Source organism: Macaca fascicularis, chromosome 1 (assembly GCF_037993035.2).
Source record: "Macaca fascicularis isolate 582-1 chromosome 1, T2T-MFA8v1.1".
NCBI classification, from domain to species: domain Eukaryota; kingdom Metazoa; phylum Chordata; class Mammalia; order Primates; family Cercopithecidae; genus Macaca; species Macaca fascicularis.
In genome coordinates this window covers 171,520,001-171,538,576 of record NC_088375.1, presented here as the reverse complement: position 1 = coordinate 171,538,576, position 18,576 = coordinate 171,520,001, and the positions used below count along the sequence as shown (strand labels likewise).

General features: G+C 38.4%; 1 long non-coding RNA gene across 1 annotated transcript in view; it reads right to left on the bottom strand.

Moving 5' to 3' along the window:
* The window catches only part of LOC102133860 (uncharacterized), a 31,722-nt gene extending 22,044 nt beyond the window's left edge, over nucleotides 1-9,678 (bottom strand). The window contains exons 1-4 of the long non-coding RNA XR_010583723.1: nucleotides 9,587-9,678; nucleotides 9,431-9,497; nucleotides 7,642-7,777; nucleotides 2,950-3,063 (exon numbers count right to left, since the gene is read on the bottom strand). This is a non-coding gene — a long non-coding RNA (uncharacterized lncRNA). The remainder of the gene's footprint in view (nucleotides 1-2,949; nucleotides 3,064-7,641; nucleotides 7,778-9,430; nucleotides 9,498-9,586) is intronic.
* Nucleotides 9,679-18,576: the final 8,898 nt, after the last annotated feature.

Here is an 18,576-nt window from a genome sequence, read left to right as displayed (position 1 = left end):
TGGCTCAAGCTTGTAATCCCAGCACTTTGGGAGGCCGAGACGGGCGGATCACGAGGTCAGGAGATCAAGACTATCCTGGCTAACACAGTGAAACCCCGTCTCTACTAAAAAATACAAAAAAAAAAAAAAAAAAAAAACTAGCCGGGTGAGGTGGCGGGCACCTGTAGTCCCAGCTACTCGGGAGGCTGAGGCAGGAGAATGGCATGAACCCGGGAGGCAGAGCTTGCAGTGAGCAGAGATCGTGCCACTGCACTCCAGCCTGGGCGACAGAGCGAGACTCTGTCTCAAAATAATAATAATAATAATAATAATAATAATAATAGCTACATTGTAGAAATTACTAACAATTAAATAAAGTAAAATATATTTGGGAGTTGCCTCACAGTAGTTGTTTAATGAACTATTATTTCTCTCCTTTGGCTGACTCGATATTTTTTGGGGGACTGGGGGTGTTGATGCAGTCAGGTGCAGCAAGATCCTAAGTGGTTTTTACAACGCCAAGTATCAACAAAAGTGTCGATGGTATTTCCCTAGAGTGCAAGGCAAAGATCTTGGGAGAAAGGAGATCTTTCAACATTTTTCTCAGGAGCCACACATAGTTAAAGTGCTCTTAGTAACTGAAGACCAATTTTTATTTCTCAATTATAAATGAAGACTTTGAATGTTTGACATCAGTGCAGTTTATCAACTAACACTGAACCCCAATAAAGCAGGTTTGGGTTGCCATGGTTCGGCTTTGTTTCACATCCCCAGTAGCACACGTAAATTGTGCAAGCCAAACTTTTCATACCTGTAGATACTATTATTTACTATGACCAAAAGACAAGGAGAAAAAACAGAATGAAAAGGATGCAAAAGATTAGAGAGCCAGGCATCTGATAAGGGGTTAATATCCAAAATATATAAGAAACTCAAACAACTCAACAGTAAGAAAACAAATAATCTAATTTTAAAATGGGCCAAGGATCTGAACAGACATTTCTGTAAAAAAGACATGCAATGACCAAGAGTTATATTAAAAAATGCTCTGCATCACTAATCATCAGAGAAATGCAAAATAAAACCACAATGAGATATCACCACATACCTGTTACAGCAGTGATTATCAAAAAGGCAAAAGACAAGTATTGGAGAGAATGTGGAAAAGAAGGAATTCTTGCACGTTGTTGGTGGAAACAGAAACCAGTACAGCCACTGTGAAAAATAATATGGAGGCTGCTCCAAAAATTAAAAAAAGAATATCATGATTCAGCAATCCCACTACTGGGTATACATCCAAAGAATATGAAATCAGTATGTCAAAGAGATAGCTGCACTCTCATGTTCATTGTGGTATTATTCACAATAGCTACGAATCAACCTAAGCATCCAATATGTATATACACACATATACACGTGTATAAATACGTGTATATGTGTGTATATATTGTGGTATTATGTGTATATATATGCGGTACATATGCACATGTGTATATGTACCATATATACACATGTTATATATGTGTATATATTGCAGTATTATGTGTATACATGTGGAATATATACACATGTGTATATGTACATATATACATATGTGTATATACATATATGTGTATGTGTACATATATACATATGTGTATGTGTACATATATGTGTATGTGTACATATATACATATGTGTGTATATACATATATGTGTATATGTGTGAACATGTTTATACATATGTGTATATGTACATGCATGTGTATGTGTATATATACACATATGTGCATACATATATGTACATATAAACGTATATGTATGCATATATGTAACTCTCCAATGATAGTTTCTATATATGTTTATATACACATATATAGAGAGAGAGAGAGGGAGAGGAAGACAGAGAATGAGAGAGGAGCATATTGGAATGGAATACAATAGTATATACACACACAATGGAATACTAACCACCCTTTAAAAAGAAGAAACTCCTGTCATTTGGAATAACATGGATGAACATGGAGGACATAATGGTAAGTGAAATAAACTAGGCATGGAAAGATTAACACTGCATGATCTCATTTATAAGTGGAGTATAAAAAAGTTGAATTCATAAAAATAGAGAGTAAAATGGTGGTTAGAGGGGCTGGGGCATCAAGGACTGGGGAGATGTAGGCAAAGGATACAAAATTTCAATTAGATGGGAGAAATAAGGAGATCTATTGTGCAACATGGTGACTATAGTTAATAACAATGTATTATATTTTTGAGAATCACTAAAATATTAGACTCTAAATGTCCTCATTACAAAAAGGATAAATATGAAGTAATGCACATTAATTAGTTCAACTTAGACATTTCACTTATAGTATACATATTTCAAAACAACGTGTATGCAATAAATATATACAATTTTTGTCAATTTAAAAATAAATTTAAAAAATTAAACTCAAATGAACTATGGACTATAGTTAATTTTTTTAAATGAGAGAGTAAAAACTGATGAAAAAATTTCCTGTTTTACAGAAGCTGAGGCACAAACCAGAATGATTTGTTCTGTAGACTTGCCCCTGTTGTCATAAAATTTGTATCTCATTTGAGGACCATCCTGTTCAATAATAGCCGCTGACTGGACTCAAATGCCTGCCCTTCACACTTCTTACGTCATGATTCATATACTCTCCCAGCTCTTTTTGACTACCCACAAGTACTTGTGACAAATGATTCTTCAGTGTATTGTCTGCTTTACCTTTTCCAAACGTTTCCATGGTTCACAGATAAGTCATCTGGTATATACTGTACTGTCTCTCCAACAGTAAATCCAGGCATCGAAGGGCTCCTCCCCAAATTCTATTGTATTCTGCAAGTTGGCTACTCAAAGTAAGAATCCTTGTAGAACACACAAATAAATTTCATTTGAATAATATAGTTAACTATAACAATAAACAAACAGATAAAAACTAGAAGAAAATATAAGTTATTAGTTACCTGTCTCAGATTGGGCAGGACTCTCCAAAGTAACGATAAAAAATCCAAATAACAGGTCAAAATATTTGATGACACAAACGTTGTAATTTAATTTTTTAAGGCTTAAATAGGAATCTGGAAAAAATAAATGAATACACAGGAAAAATATGTTACAAATATGAGAAAGAATAATTATCTTTCACATGTGATGAACCCATAGATATTGATAATGAAAAAAACTAAAGATCTATTAGAAAAATGAATAGACCAGACGCGGTGGCTCACACCTGTAATCCCAATACTTTGGGAGGCCAAGGTGGACGGATCACAAGGTCAGGAGTTCGAGACCAGCCTGTCCAATATGGTGAAATCCCGTCTCTACTAAAAAATGCAAAAATTAGCTGGGCATGGTGGCGCGCAACTGTAGTCCCAGCTACTGAGGAGGCTGAGACAGGAGAATCACTTGAACCCAGGAGGCAGAGGTTGCAGTGAGCCGAGATTACGTTACTACACTTCAGCCTGGGAGACATAGTGAGACTTCATCCCCCCCAAAAAAAGAAAAATGAATAAAGAAAATGAACAATTAATAGAATCAAGGCTAAGAAATGGCTAATAAAGTACTAGAAGTACTCTAAACCTTGCCAGTAACCAAATAATTTTGAATTATGAAATCTTTTTTTTTCACCCATCAGATAGATCAAGTTTTGTCTAAATGTTAATACTCACTTTGGGACGGGATATGGTAAAATGAACAAACTCATTCACTGCTACATTAGTACCTTTCTGCAAAGCAAAGCCTTTAGAAATTTCCAACATCTTTCAACTTTCCTGTAAAACTGAAATTTTTCAAAATAAAAAATTGAAAGATAAAAAGAAGAAAGAATCCTCATAGCAAAACCAATACATATTTTCTTCTTTTCTTTTCTTTTCTTTTTTTTGAGATGGAGTCTTGCTCTGTCACCAGGCTGGAGTGCAGTGGCATGATCTCGGCTCACTGCAACCTCCGCCTCCCGAGTTCAAGTGATTCTCCTGCCTCAGCCTCCCGAGTAGCTGGAACTACATACAAGCGAGCCACCACACCCGGCTAATTTTTGTATTTTTAGTAGAGACAGGGTTTCACCATGTTGGCCAGGATGGTCTCGATCTCTTGACCTCGTGATCTGCCTGCTTTGGCCTCTCAAAGTGCTGGGATTACAGGCATGAGCCACCACGCCCGGCCCATATTTTCTTAAGAAAATACTTCAATCATACTGTACGGGAGAAAAGATATCTTACAGATTGCTAGTTATGGCTGAGGCACCTGTAACAAATGACAGATTAACAACAGAACCGCATACATATATAAGTTTTACATGATGCAGGAGCCTTCAAAAATGAAGACCCAAAGAAACAAGGAAATCTGTGTGATTTTGTGCTAAGTATGATGAAGAAGTGTATAGCTGTGGAGAAGTATGATTGCACAAAGCAGGTGTGACCTAATGGTGATAAACTAGGGGGAACTTAGAAAGGCCTATTTATTCGGATTCTTCTCTGTGTCCTTGTGTCTTCAGAGATAAATATGCCCCTCTCCTCCAGGTATAGGAGGGGACTTCTCCAATAAGAGTTTTACAACCTGCTTCAGAGGAGAAGGGTGGCATAAGGTCAGAGTGACCTTCCTGTTTCTGATGTTTCTTCAAATGCCAGGGTGCCTTATTTGGGGGCAGCATGCTTTGAATCCTGTCTTATATGTCATACATATGTAATTTTAAAAATTATAAATCTAACCATTCTTTTAAAGGGATCTAATTTTTTCTCTAAAGTGGTAATTCTCAAAGTGTGGTCTTTGGACTGTCGGCAAAAGCATCCCCTGGAAATATGTTAGAAATGCAAATTCTCACCCTCACCCAGCTTTACTGATACAGAAATTCTGGGGCTGTGGCCCAGCAATACGTGTTTTCACAAGCCCTCCAGGTGATTCTGATGCACACTGAGGTCTCAGAACCACTGCTGTAAAGTTACAAAAAATACAATGGATAGGATAATGTATTAAATAACTCTATGAGAACGCAACCAAACAAAACTAGAGAGTGGGAAATTCTATGCAATCAATTCCCCCCCGATTTTATTCAACAAATAAATGATTGAGAGAGGAAAAAAAAGAAAGGGAAAGTATTAAAGGTTAAAGGAAACTTAAGAGATATAACAACCAAATCAATGTGTAGGTCTTATTTAATCCTGTTTCAGTTTTTTAAAAAAGATGTTTTGAGACAATTAGGAAAAATCAAACATGATTTTAAAGAATTATTATTTGTTTTATTGTGTGTGAACATTATAATATGATGAGACTTTTAAACAGCCCTTTTAAAGTCCTTACCAGTTTGAGATTTCAAAACTAGTTTTCTTAAACTAGTTTTTTAAATTTTAAAACTAGTTTTAAAAATAGATGAAGTAAATACGGCAAAATATTAAAAACTATAAAACCTAGGTTATTAAAAATTGGAAGTTGAGTTCTTTCTACTTTTCTGTTCTTTTAAGAATTTTCAGAGCAAAAAATAGAAACAAACAAAAACTTCAGATTGTTTAGCCAATAATTTCAATTTTAGAAATTTACCTTAAGAAAATATTCAGTCTCAGAAAATATTTTTTTTTATTTTATATATTTTAAAGCCTGTAGCACCTGATATTCCCAGGTGGTCTCCCATCCAAGTACTAACCAGGCTTAACTCTGCCTCGCCTCCAAGATCAGATGAGATCAAGATAAAAGATTTACTTACAAAGACCTTTACGGGCCTGACTCGGTGGCTCATGCCTATAATCCCAGCACTTTGGTAGGCCGAGGAGGGCAGATGACTTGAGGTCAGGAGTTCAAAACCAGCCTGGCCAACATGGTGAAACCCTGTCTCTACTAAATATACAAAAATTAGCCAGGTGTGATGCGCGCCTGTAATTCCAGCTACTCGGGAGGCTGAAGCAGGAGAATTGCTTGAACCCAGGAGGCAGGGGTCTCAGTGAGCTGAGACCGTGCCACTGCACTCCAGCCTGGGCAATAGAGTGAGATTCAGTCGCAAAAAAAAGAAGGAAAGAAAGAAAGACCTTTATGACAGCATTATTTATACTAGCAAATAGTTGTTAGAACGAACCCAAACATCCAAACACAGTAGAAAGGTATAATAAGTTATGAAACTTTCACGTAATAGATAACACAGTATCTTTAGTAACATACTAAAGACGTTATTGTTTTTTTAAGTGAGATACAACAAAACACATACAGTATGATTCATGTTTCGTTAAAGTAAAAAACATTTCCAAGAAAAAAGACGAGATGGATTTTCAGGGGCCAATTAAAAAAAAAAAATTTTTTTTGAAGACTAGACGGAACTATATTAAAATGTTAAGTGGAGTTGTCTCTAAACATTGGAGTTATAGATCATGTATACCTTCTTCTCTGAAACTTTCCATTTTCCAAATGATCTATAATGTGTATGCACTCTTCAGTAATATAAAAACATTTTTAATAAAAGCAAAAGAGCCAGGTGTAGTGGCTCATTCCTGTAATCCCAGCACTTTGGAAGACTGAGGCAGGAGGATTGCTTGAGCCTAGGAGCTCAAGACCAGCCTGAGCAACATAGTGATATCCCTCATCTCTACAAAAAACTGTAAAAAATCAGGGCTGGGAGTGGTGGCTTATGCCTGTAATCCCAGCACTTTGGGAGGCCGCGGCGGGTGGATCACGAGGTCAGGAGTTCAAGACCAGCCTGACCAATATGGTGAAACCCTGTCTCTACTAAAATTAAAATTTTTTTAAAAAAACATTAGCCCATTTCTTTATAAAGAAGAACTTTTTAACATTAGATCTGTTCACAGTTGCATTTGCCTCAGGAGGCAAACATGTTTCCTTCTCCAGAAATATTCAAACACACTGAACTACCAGAGGGCAAGGATGTTCTAAAGGTAGTACAAGTGTCAGATGGTGAATAAAGTAGATGACCTATTATAGTCCCTTACATCATTTAATATTCAACAAATGTTATTGAGTAAACAAGACCAAAATCCCTGCTCTTCTGAATTCACAATCTTGTCAGCACCTGAATAGCTACTACAAACCTACTAGATTACCAAATAGTCAATGCTAATTAAAAACCCAGAAATCCCCCTTCTTTAGAAGTGAGCAATTGATAAAGTCATTCATGTGTTCCTCTACTTCTTAGGAGACTTCCTTATTCATATTTAATGTCCATTATCTGGTATAAAGATCTTTACTAATTGTTGACAAATGCATTATCTTGAATAAACTCCATATTCTCTGGTATTTCTTCAGCCCCTAACCTGGCATTTAGTAGTTAATTATGTTGTTCATAGAAAAGTGAGTAAGGCATAACCACAAACAACAATGACAAATTGAAAACGTATTTACAATTAATTTGGTTCTTTTTTTTTTTTTACATTAAACATGATCCTGAGGCAATGGCATTGATTTCAAGTTGAATATTGCCTGTATTGAAATTGCCGAAAGGAATATCAATCCTTATTTGCTCATATATTCCTTTTTTTAAGGTTAGTCATGTGTTCTTAGTAGAAGTCTCCATTGGTTAAACTGGAGATCTTTTAAGTAATAGTATCTACGAACAATAGCATAGAGTTAACCAATTGAATATTAATATTCAAAGAGTAAACAGACCACATACCCATGGGGAAAATGAGGGGACTTTTTAAAGAAAGTTTATCCTTTCTCACCTAACAGTCCAGTGAAGGGATTCTGGTCATGGGTAGCTCTGCTCTACATGGTCATTCAACGACTCAGCTGATAATAGCTCTGCCATCTTCAACATACAGCTTCCGAGGTTACCCTGGGCATCACTACTCCAGTCAGCTAGAAAGAGGAAAGGGTATGGGGACCATAACTGGAAGGTTTTAAGGGCCAGACTTGAAAGTGTTACAGAGCACCTCCCCTCACATTCCACATCACAAAACCACGTCTAACTTCAAGAGAAGCCAGAAAATATAGTCAATCTCTGGATCCAGGAAGAGAAGACTGTATTTTATAGACTGTAGGTTATCTCTGACATAATAGAATTGTAAATTAAACCTTAATTCTCTAAAATATTCTTCTCCTTAGAATATTTGCCAGTGGTCAGCCTCCAGTTAAATGTGCATACTGGAGAAGACTCTTACAGAACACGGCCTCATAGTTCACAATTTATGAAGTGATTGCGTTGCACAAGTTCACTTGTGAGTTTACTAAAATATATTTTCTGATAGAAGAATAATAATAGACCAACTCAGTACATAGGATAAATTATTTATACTATGTAATTTATCTTATGTAGACAAACACTGTGAAACCTGCTGAGTTGTAGACACAGTATAGGAGAAGAATGAAATTTCCTCCCCTACTGATGGGGAAAACAAAAAGGTTGACCTTAAAAAGCAAATATTTTAATTCAACACCTTTTTACTTTGTTACTCTCCTTTCCAGAGGTGCCTGTCCCCTCCATACTCTGCCAAGCGTCTCACGCAAGCTTATCCGAGTTTCCATTTCCCAATCATTACTCTCATCAATGTTGCCATCCTTGTTGTTGTTGTTGTTGTTGTTTTTTGTTTTTTGTTTTTTTTTAAGACTAGTCAAGTGAAGCAGTGGGAATGGAGAAAAAAATGCTGCCATTCTTATCTGAATGCTAAAGTAGAGGATTTGTATTTTTAAAAGTACTTTCACAGATAAGCTTTTAATAGTTAACATTTATTGAATATTTACCCTATACCAAAACTACGTTCTCCAAACTTCATTTTGCTCATCTACAAAATGGATATAATAATGTTAACACTGATCTCATGAAGTTATTGTAAGGATGAAATGAGATAATGCTTGTAAAGTGCCTTGCACCTTGCCTGATGTTAATTAATTTACAAAATAAATGTTAGCTATTATTTTCCTAATTAGTTTATTATTACTCAGTGAGAGGGTGAAAGTGTGAAGAGCTCATTATCATTCAGCTCTGCTCCCTTTTCCCCCAGCAACCTCCTATCCTTCCAACTTACAAAGGAAATGACAGTCACACTTTTTTCAATGTTGACATTGGCTCTCAATGCTAATGTACCTGAAGTGCTTGCTAAAAATGTAAATTCCCAGGCCTCACAGTCAGAATTCCCCATTCAGTCAGAGGTAAGCACTGCTGCCACATTGAACAACACCAGGGGGCATCATTCACATTGTATTACATATAAATGGTGCTTCCTGAAGTTTTGCAAATTTGTAGTTCTGAAGTTGAAGGCCAGGAAATTATATTTTTAACAAACACACCAGTGATACAGACAATTCTCCTGGGCTTGAGACTTTGAGAAAGACTGTTCTAGAGTGACTGTTTAAAGTTCAGGGACCTGAGAAAGAACTTGTTCCACTGGCTAGTTCAGTTTCTAAAAGCAGCTGTAACCAAATATCAATGAAATAATGTTTTAAAAGTCTGATCACAGCTTTGTTATTCAGAACTCTTATCAGTAGCCAAATTCACTGGAACTAGACTTTTACCTGCAATCTCCTTCCAAAGGCTTCACATGGCTCTCCAGACATTATCCCATTAATCCTCAGGACAGATCTATGAGACAGGTGGCAGACAATGGATTTTCATTACAGGTAGCTTGAGGCATGAGTAGGGTTCCTGGTCCCAGAAGACCGCATCGGTACCTGGATGGGTCTTTTGCAATCTCCCCAGTCTTCATCTATGAAACACTGAGCTTCTACTTTTTGCTGGGGAAATCTTCACCAGTTCCTACATAAGAAAGATTGTTAAGAAGGTAAATTTCATTCATGTGTCAATTCCATTAATTCACAAATATTTAACAGTTACTATTCAACAGACCTAATACTTTTTGGACATAGATGGATGTTGAATTATAAATGAACAAGTAAGCAACTATATACTGAGCAAATCTCTGTGAGACCCTAATGGATAAAGAAAATACATTAATTGAGCATTAATTAATGAAGAAACCCACTACTGTCACAAGAAGAGGGTCTTGGCTTGTTCTACAAGACCCCAAGAAGTATATATTTGAGACCAATTGTCAGAAGCTTCAGAGAGACAGATTTTGGTTGGAAATAAAGAAGATCTTAAGAACAGAATGGTCCAAGTGTTGCCTCTGCAGGAAGAGAATTTTCCTTCTTAGGAGATGTGTAAACATAGGCTGATTACCACTTCAAAGAGACATTATAGGTATTATTCCCATATGCCAAGAATGTTCTCTTGTTCTTTGCTAAACATCCCATTTCTGCTTTGACTTCAGATTTCAACCTAAGTATCACTTCCTCAGAGACATCCTTTCAGACCCTCCACACTAAGAACCCCCCATGACATAGTGCCTTAGCTCCCGTACACTCTTTCATAGTGCTTGTAACTTTAATTAAATAACTATGAAATTAATAATGGAATGTAAGTTTTTATGGGGCAGAGACCATGTGAGTCTTTTTATCCCACATGGTGCCTACCAGTGTCTGGCATGGTTAGATGCTCAATAAATATTTGTTGAGTGAATGAATGAATGTTGATGGATGATTGGACCAGATGTGGATCCTCAGAACAAACCCAGCTGAAGATATAAACTTCACCTGCTAAACTGACTTGAAAATTTTAGAGCTAACCCATGTTCTTGGGGCCTTTCATCCACCTGTTAAAGCATCCACTTCATTGCATACTCATTGTCACTTTACCTATTCCTTTGTTAGCAAGTAGCTCAGTGTCAAAACCTCAACCGTGCTGGCCCATCTTTATGCTGGAAACTGCACAGCAAGGACTAGCATTCATTTCCAACACCCTTGGCTTCTCTGCATCAATTCATTTCATGTTCATCCATGGGCTTTGGCCTGCCTATCTCCCTTGTCCATCTGTTTGGACAGCAATGTGTCTGCTTGTGGGTGGTTAGATCCTTGGCAAGGGATAGAGACTCCAAACAATGCAAGAGGTTTACATGGGCAAGCTCCACTGCATAGTCAGAGACATTTGTCTTATGGGGAGGGTCTTCTGTCTGAAAGCCCAGGTGACACAGGCCCCTTCATACTTGATTATACCTATAGACATGTAGATGCCCAAACCAGAAGCAAATCAAAACTCAAAAGGAAAATAAAAAATAAACACAAAACATTCATTTGACAAACACGACTGACAGCCTATTCTGGGCTGGGCAGTGTGGGTAGATGCTAGGGGTGTATGACTTACAAACCAGGAAAGAGCAATGTGGCATATAGCGAACACAGAGAAGGGATGAGGATGCTTGATATACCTAAATAGTCACTGGAAAGACAATATATATATAAACAGAAAACTGAGTTTTCTGTGTGTTGTGTTCTATTAGGCAGCAGAGGAGAAAAATGAACTATGACAGAGAGAAAACAGCTGAACCCAGAACCCAAGATGTAGCCATGCCAATCAGTGGCGAGCAGGCAAATGGGCAGGACTTAGTAAGAGCTATGCCAAGGAGATGCAGCCTCTTTCATTTAAGATAAAAATAAACATTTTCATTCTAGTTATCTGGGATAAAAGAAATGTGGCAACGTGGGTATGAGGAGAGGTGAAGTGCTCTGAGTAGGCATGGCTGCTTCCAAGAATAATGTCAATACCTACACACATTCCCAGATGAGTGCACACACAGAACCCCTACATGGCAAAGCAGCACTGTCTGCCATGGGCAATGTTCATAGAATTCTAAGATGGGAATAAGCCAATTAGCATGGCATGTATAATTTTGGCCAAAAAAAAAATTGTTATTTCAGTGGGGTTTTTGAATGAGCCAGGGGCCTTTAGAATGTGAAATCCTGTGTATAAAAACACACAGCCCTTTTAGAATGACCAGGACAGCAGGGCCCTATGAACTCCACAATGAATTAAACCATAAGGTGGTAAATGAAAATGGGAATGAAGGAAGTGTAAAGTAAAGATCATAAAGGAGCAGGAAAAGGGAGAATGTTATGATAAAGACTAGAAAAACAGAAGCTGAGAGAAAGAGAAAGTAATGCCCCCACTTTCATATGCTTTGATTCATCAAAGGGAGACAAGCAACAATTACAATAAATAAGTAAATTAACAAAACAAATTGTATAATTTTCAGAAGGTGGAAAAATTGGAATATGGAGAGGCAATCTTAGGCAGATGGCCAGGGAGTCCCTGTCTGTGGAGGCGACATTTGAGCTGAGATCTGAATGATGGGACAGCCATGCAAATACATAGGGAAAGAGCAGAACAGGCAGAAAGAAGAGAAAGTGCAAAGGCCCTGAGGCAGGAAAAAACTTGGTCTGTTCAGAGAACAGTAAGGCCAGTGTAGCTGGAGCATAGTGAATAAGGAAGATGCGGCAAAAGGCAAAGCTGGAGCGAGGTAGACAGGGGCCAGGTCACAGAGGGCTGGGCAGGCCATAGAGAGAAGCTTGGATTTTATTACCAGTAAAATGGAAAGCCACTGGAGGATTTTAAGTAAGGGAGTAATGTGATAGGATGCGCATTTTTGAAAGATTATGCTGTCTGTGACATGCAAAATAAACTGTAGGAAGGCAAGAGTAGAATCAAAGAGACCTATTAGAAATGTATTGCAATAGTCCAGGCAAAGGCTGGTGGCTGGTGGTGAGAGATGGTCAGATTTAGAATATATTATGTATGAAGAAACATTTTTTGTATCCTTAACCACCATGCCACATTTTTTACTTATTACACATTATTTTATACTCTCTATCATGCTTTTTGGTCTGATCTCCTTAGATTGTGATAATCATAACTTATTTATAAAATTCTATGTATTATGATTAATTCATTTAGTTAGCATTTATGTGTACCTATTATACCCCACGTGCTACAGTAGTTCTACAAAAATTACAAAACACTTTTTCACAACATACATCATGTAATACAACAATCTTGTAAGGTAGCTAATGAGGATAATATTAATGCTTTTTTTTTAAGACAGAGTCTTGCTGTCACCCAGGCTGGAGTGCAATGGCACAATCTTGGCTCACTGCAACCTCCACCTCCTGGGTTCAAGCGATTCTTCTGCCTCAGCCTCCTGAGTAGCTGGGACTACAGGCGTGTGCCACCATGCCTGGCTATTTTTTGTATTTTTAGTTGAGATGGGGTTTCACCACGTTAGCCAGAATGATCTCGAACTCCTGACCTCACGCAATCTGCCCGCCTCAGCCTCCCAAAGTGCTGGGATTAGTGGCGTGAGCCACCGCACCAAGGCTATTAATGTTTTTTTTACAGATAAGCAAAGTGAGGCTCAGAGAGGTTAAACAATTTGCCCAAAGCCATAAGGGTAGTAGTCAGAGGACAAAGCTAGAGCAGAGCCAAGGTTCCCTGACCCCTAAATCAATGTCTTTCTACCATACTACCATGTATCCTGTGTCTTCCCTGCTTTGAGCCCACGGCATTGTACCATAGATAGCAAGTGCTTATGCAAAGTAGATGATGAATAACTGTGAAGATGAGGACAACGATACTCTCTCTCTGCCTTCGATGTGTTGATTTGTCTATTTGTGTGGTTAATGTATTTCTCACCATGCCATAATTTACCTTAGACTTATCCTATGTAGATTTTACCAAGAAATTAAAAGTTGGAAAAGACTAGGGCTAAATTTTTTGCATTTGGACAGGTTAGTCAAGATTTAATTAAAAACTATCTTACTGAGTACCTACCATGTGCCAGAAATATTTACTGGAAGAATGAATAATCTTATGTAAAATTATATAAAATAATAATCTTGTATAGAATAATCCTGATAATAATCCTATTTAGAATTATATAAAAGTAAGCTGCTGGCCGGGAGTGGTGGCTCATGCCTGTAATCCCAGCACTTTGGGAGGCCAAGGCGGGTGTATCACGAGGTCAGGAGATCAAGACCACCCTGGTCAACATGGTGAAACCCTGTCTCTACTAGAATACAAAAAATTAGCTGGGCATGGTGGCACGCACCTGTGGTCCCAGCTACTCTGGAGGCTGAGGCAGGGGAATCACTTGAAGCTGAGAGGCAGAGGTTGCAGTGAACCGAGATCACGCCATTACACTCCAGCCTGGGGACAGAGCTAGACTCCGTCAAAAAAAAAAAAAAAAAAAAAAAAAAAAAAAAAAAAAGGTGAGCTGCTATTATCAAAATCCAGTTGGAGAAAAAAGGTCTTATTTTATAAGACCATAAAATAATATGTAATAAGTGCAGCACTCTGGCATAGTGGTTAAGAGCGTTCACCTTTTTAAGGTTTGGGGATAGAGGTGAAGAAGACAAAATGATTCCTGCTGTCATGAAGCTTCTACTCTGGCCTTCTCCCATAACTGCTACTCTTAACTGAACAGCCTTGGACACTTTCTAAGGTTCTCCACAATTAATAATAACTGCTATCACTTACAGAATGCTTACTAAAATTAGTGTTTGATCTTCTCAACAACCCTATGAGGAAGGTAGCATTATTGTCAACCCCATTTTCCAGCTAAGAAAACTAAGGCACAGAGAAGATCACACGGCTAATAAGTAGTAGACTGGCTTTGTACCCAGGCAGTCTGTCTACAATGCTCACGTGCTTAGCCAGTATGTGGGAGGATATCCAAGTCTTGTGGGACATGAAGTTATATAATTCTAGTAGCTCTCTTTGAGAGAAAAGAATACAACACTACAAACACAAAATTAGGTACAGGGACTTGGAAGGGGCCCATGAAAGATTTACATTTTATCAGATTCACAGTAAATCTGCCTTTGGCTTCACAGTAAACCCATCTGTGCCTCTATGCAATACTCTAAGCATGAGCTCTGTTGTTATAATAAAGACTGCCCTAACCCAAATACCTAGAAGGTGGTTGAGTGAAGAGAGCAAGAAAATAAGCATTACGATTTTCCAAATGTGAAACTGTAGATAGGACTTTCTGGTGCTCCACGCTCAGTCAGTGAGCATTCATAAAGCACCAGCTATGTGCTGAGCATTACACTAATACGCTAACCTGCAGAAAATACAAAAGCCCGTAATCCCAGCACCTTAGCAGGCTAAGGCCGGTGGATCACCTGAGGTCAGGAGATCGAGACCAGCCTGACTAATACGGTGAAACCCCATTTCTACTAAAAATACAAAAAAAAAAAAAAAACATTAGCCAGGTGTGCTGGTGTACACCTGTACTTCCAGCTACTCAGGAGGCTGAGACAGGAGAATCGCTTGAACCCGGGAGGCAGAGGTTGCAGTGAACCAAGATCGCACCACTTCACTCCAGCCTGGGCAACAGAGCGAGACTGCATCTCAAAAAAAAAAAAAAAAAAAAAAAAAAGGCATACATATCTGTAGATAGACTCTCAAACAGCTAGTTTATTTATCTAGCATGCAAAATGAGACTTATACAACAGTAGCTGCCCTTGAGAAATTGAAATAATAAACAAGCACTTAATGTTTACTATGTAAATGGCATTCCTATAAGCAGATTATAATTCATGAGTTAGATACTAATATTACCGTCATCCTTATTTTACAGATGGAGAAACCGATCGAGGAGTGGCAAAGCTTGGATCTGAATTCAGATGTGCTCATTCTCGAGCCATATTCTTAACCACTGTACTACTCTTCTCCAATTGTTTTGGAAACATGAAACAATTCAAGATCTGAAGCTTCAAAACTGCTACCAAGCACCATCTCCTTCATGAAGCCTTCCCTGCCCACCCCAGATGGGTCAGGTTTCTCTCCACATAGCTTTCCACATTCTCCCCTCTCACAACTGTATTAATAATTCCCTGTTGCCTCCTTTCTTAGACCATAGGCTTCTTGAAGGTTATGTCCCAAGAATCTGGTAGGTAATCAACAAATATTTGAGAAATCAATGAATAAATGAGCAACACATGTTAGGGTATGGTCAAGTGGTCTGTTGGTTCTATGGTAAATAATTTATCTGCTGTAGGTTTTAGGTGAGACTTGAGCATGAAAGTAAGATTAGAAAAGTGGAAGGGAAAGGAAAATATTTCAGGGGATGGAAACAGCCTGAGCGCAAGAATAGCAACAGGAACGATCATGCCATGAAAAATGCATTTGTTTCCCACTGCTTCTGTAATGAACTACCACCAAATGAGTGGTTTAAAACAACACACATTTATTCTCTGATAGTTCTGGAGGTTAGAAGTCTAAAATCAAAGTATCAGCAGGGCTGTGTTCATTCTGCAGGCTTCAGTGGATAATGTTTCCTCGCCTCTTTCAGCTTCTGAGGCCACTTGCATCCCTAGACTCGTGGCCCCTTCCTCCTGTCACTCCAACTCCTTGCTTCCATAGTCTCATCTCCTACGACTGCCTCTGACTCTCCAGCCTTCCTCTTCAAAGGACCCTTGTTGTTACTATTATTATTGGGCCCACTCAGACAACCTAGGATAACTTTACCATCTCAGGATCCTTAACCCCATCCTCAACGTTCCTTTTCCTGTTAGGTAATGCATTCACAGGTTCCGTAGGCTCTGGGGATTAAGATGTAGACATCTTTGGAAGGCCATTATTCAGCCAACCATAAAAGGGAACAATAAAAGCACAGCGCAGGCTCTGCAAAGGTTCTGTCTCTATGAGGCCACAGGGTAAATGGATAGAACGTGGGCCAGGCTTCTTTCCAGGCGTAGGCATCTGGACCTGTTCTAATAGACAACAGACAGCCACCATAGAGTGTTAAGAAGGATCAAGTCACTAAGAAAATGATGTTTTTAAAAGATTTATTTGGCAACTGTGTTGTTATTTGCTTCAATTGAAGCCATCTTTTTTCAACATGATAATAATAACTGGTTGTATATAGGGTTTTATTTTTATAAAAGTTTCACATATAAACCTATCTAGGAGGTATTATTATCTCTGTTTTAAAGATGAGGAAACTGAGCTCAGAGCGGTTGAGTGACTTTTTACAGATTTTATATACCTACCCTACACCTGACAGAACAGAGCTAGATAATTTGAGGAGGCAGTGTTGTGCCTGGGGTAAGTTTCTACTTACCCCCGTAAGCACAAAAGGCTTTGGAAGCTGACCAGAGTCCAAATATTAATTCTGCCCTTTACTCACTATGTGACTTTGACCAAGTTATATCACTTCTCTAAATTTCATTTCCCTTACCTATAAAATGTGACTAATGATAGTGCCTGCCTCACAGGTTTTATGAGGATTAAATAAGATAATGCTAGTAAAGAAAGTACTTGGCACAGAGCAATCAATAAACAGTAGCTATTATTATTATAAATACCACCTCCTTTCTATAACATTTGTCTCAGATGAGACCATCTAAGATCATACTTTAGATCAGCTTACATTTCAACACAGGAAGATCCAAAAATGAATTTAAAAGAAGCTACTGAAGATAGGTTTCACAGTACCTTCTAGTACCTGAGCTTTCTAGTTCCTCGCAATTAAAAAAAAATTAAATGTCTTCATGATGTGTATTAGACAATGCCCTAAAAGTATGTTAATAATTTAAATTCCAACCCTCTGTTGTTTTCAGTGTAATTTCCTCTAAACCATAGTTATTCTTCAGTCAAAGTCTGATTTTGTTTGGATGGATTACATTGTGAAAGACCAAATAAGGTACCTATAGTTTTGCAGTCAACCTGCATGAATTGGTTTGTAAACTTCAGTGGACAAGCAAGCACTTGCCAAGTGGTCTGAATTAACCTTTACTTTGCGCGCATCTCTAGGAGGAATGAATGAACACCAGTAGTCTGCTGGCCTGCCTGGCCTGCCTGGTGTCTGGCATCCAGAGACTTTTCCTGGCTGACCTTTTGGAGAATGTCCAACATTGAGAAAATGGAATCCAAAAGAAGACACAGAATCAGGCTCCATGTTTTCAGAGACTGCACCACATTGGTCATTGGAGTTAAATGTGTTCATATCCATCGGCTCTGTGCTCTGTCACGCAAAATATTAAAATGAAACGCTAGGAGAACAGTTTGAAGCAATCCTTCCTGTTCTTGAAAATCACCTTTAGCTGCTGAGAACGCTGGTAATCCTTTTGTAGCTTACTGGGGGCACATTTATCAGAGAGGCAGCTAAGCCAATTGTGGCTGCATTCACAGGTGACCGTGCTGTCTGCCTGCCTTCCCAGAGATACAAGAAACAAAACCAAACTGATAGAGAGGATCTGGCATCGCAAAATCACCCAAGAGAGGAACCCAGGCCAGACTTCTGTTTTTATGGACAGGGACATTCGGTCCTCAGCGGCCTTGCCTCTGAATTCACAGGCTCCTCTTACAATGCAAGCCACAATTCTGAAAAATAAAAGGGGATCTCAAGCAGAAAAAGAGATTACAAATAAGGATCATTCAACAACAATAACCAAAAAATAAACCCTGGCAGCCACTGTGCTAAGCGGCCCTGGCGAATGCCAGTCTTGCCTTCTCAGTTCCTGCTCTGATCGGTAGCACAACAAATTATCTAGTTTCCTAAATCCAGTGGGCTCTGACCGCAGACACAGGAGAGCAAGCTGCATTTAAATGTGAAAAGCTGTTACTGATAGAGCCCTACTGGCAGTTACAAAAAGTACTTTTTACATATAAAAAGCATGTTTGGCAAATTCCGCTGTTTTTGCTGCTAAGTTACACAACGTTGTAACAGACAACAAAAAGCAACAAATTAACACTCATCTTCCCATTAACAAATGACCCCACCGATCCCTTCATAGTTTTTAGATTTCCTTTAGAAATCAGAGAATTT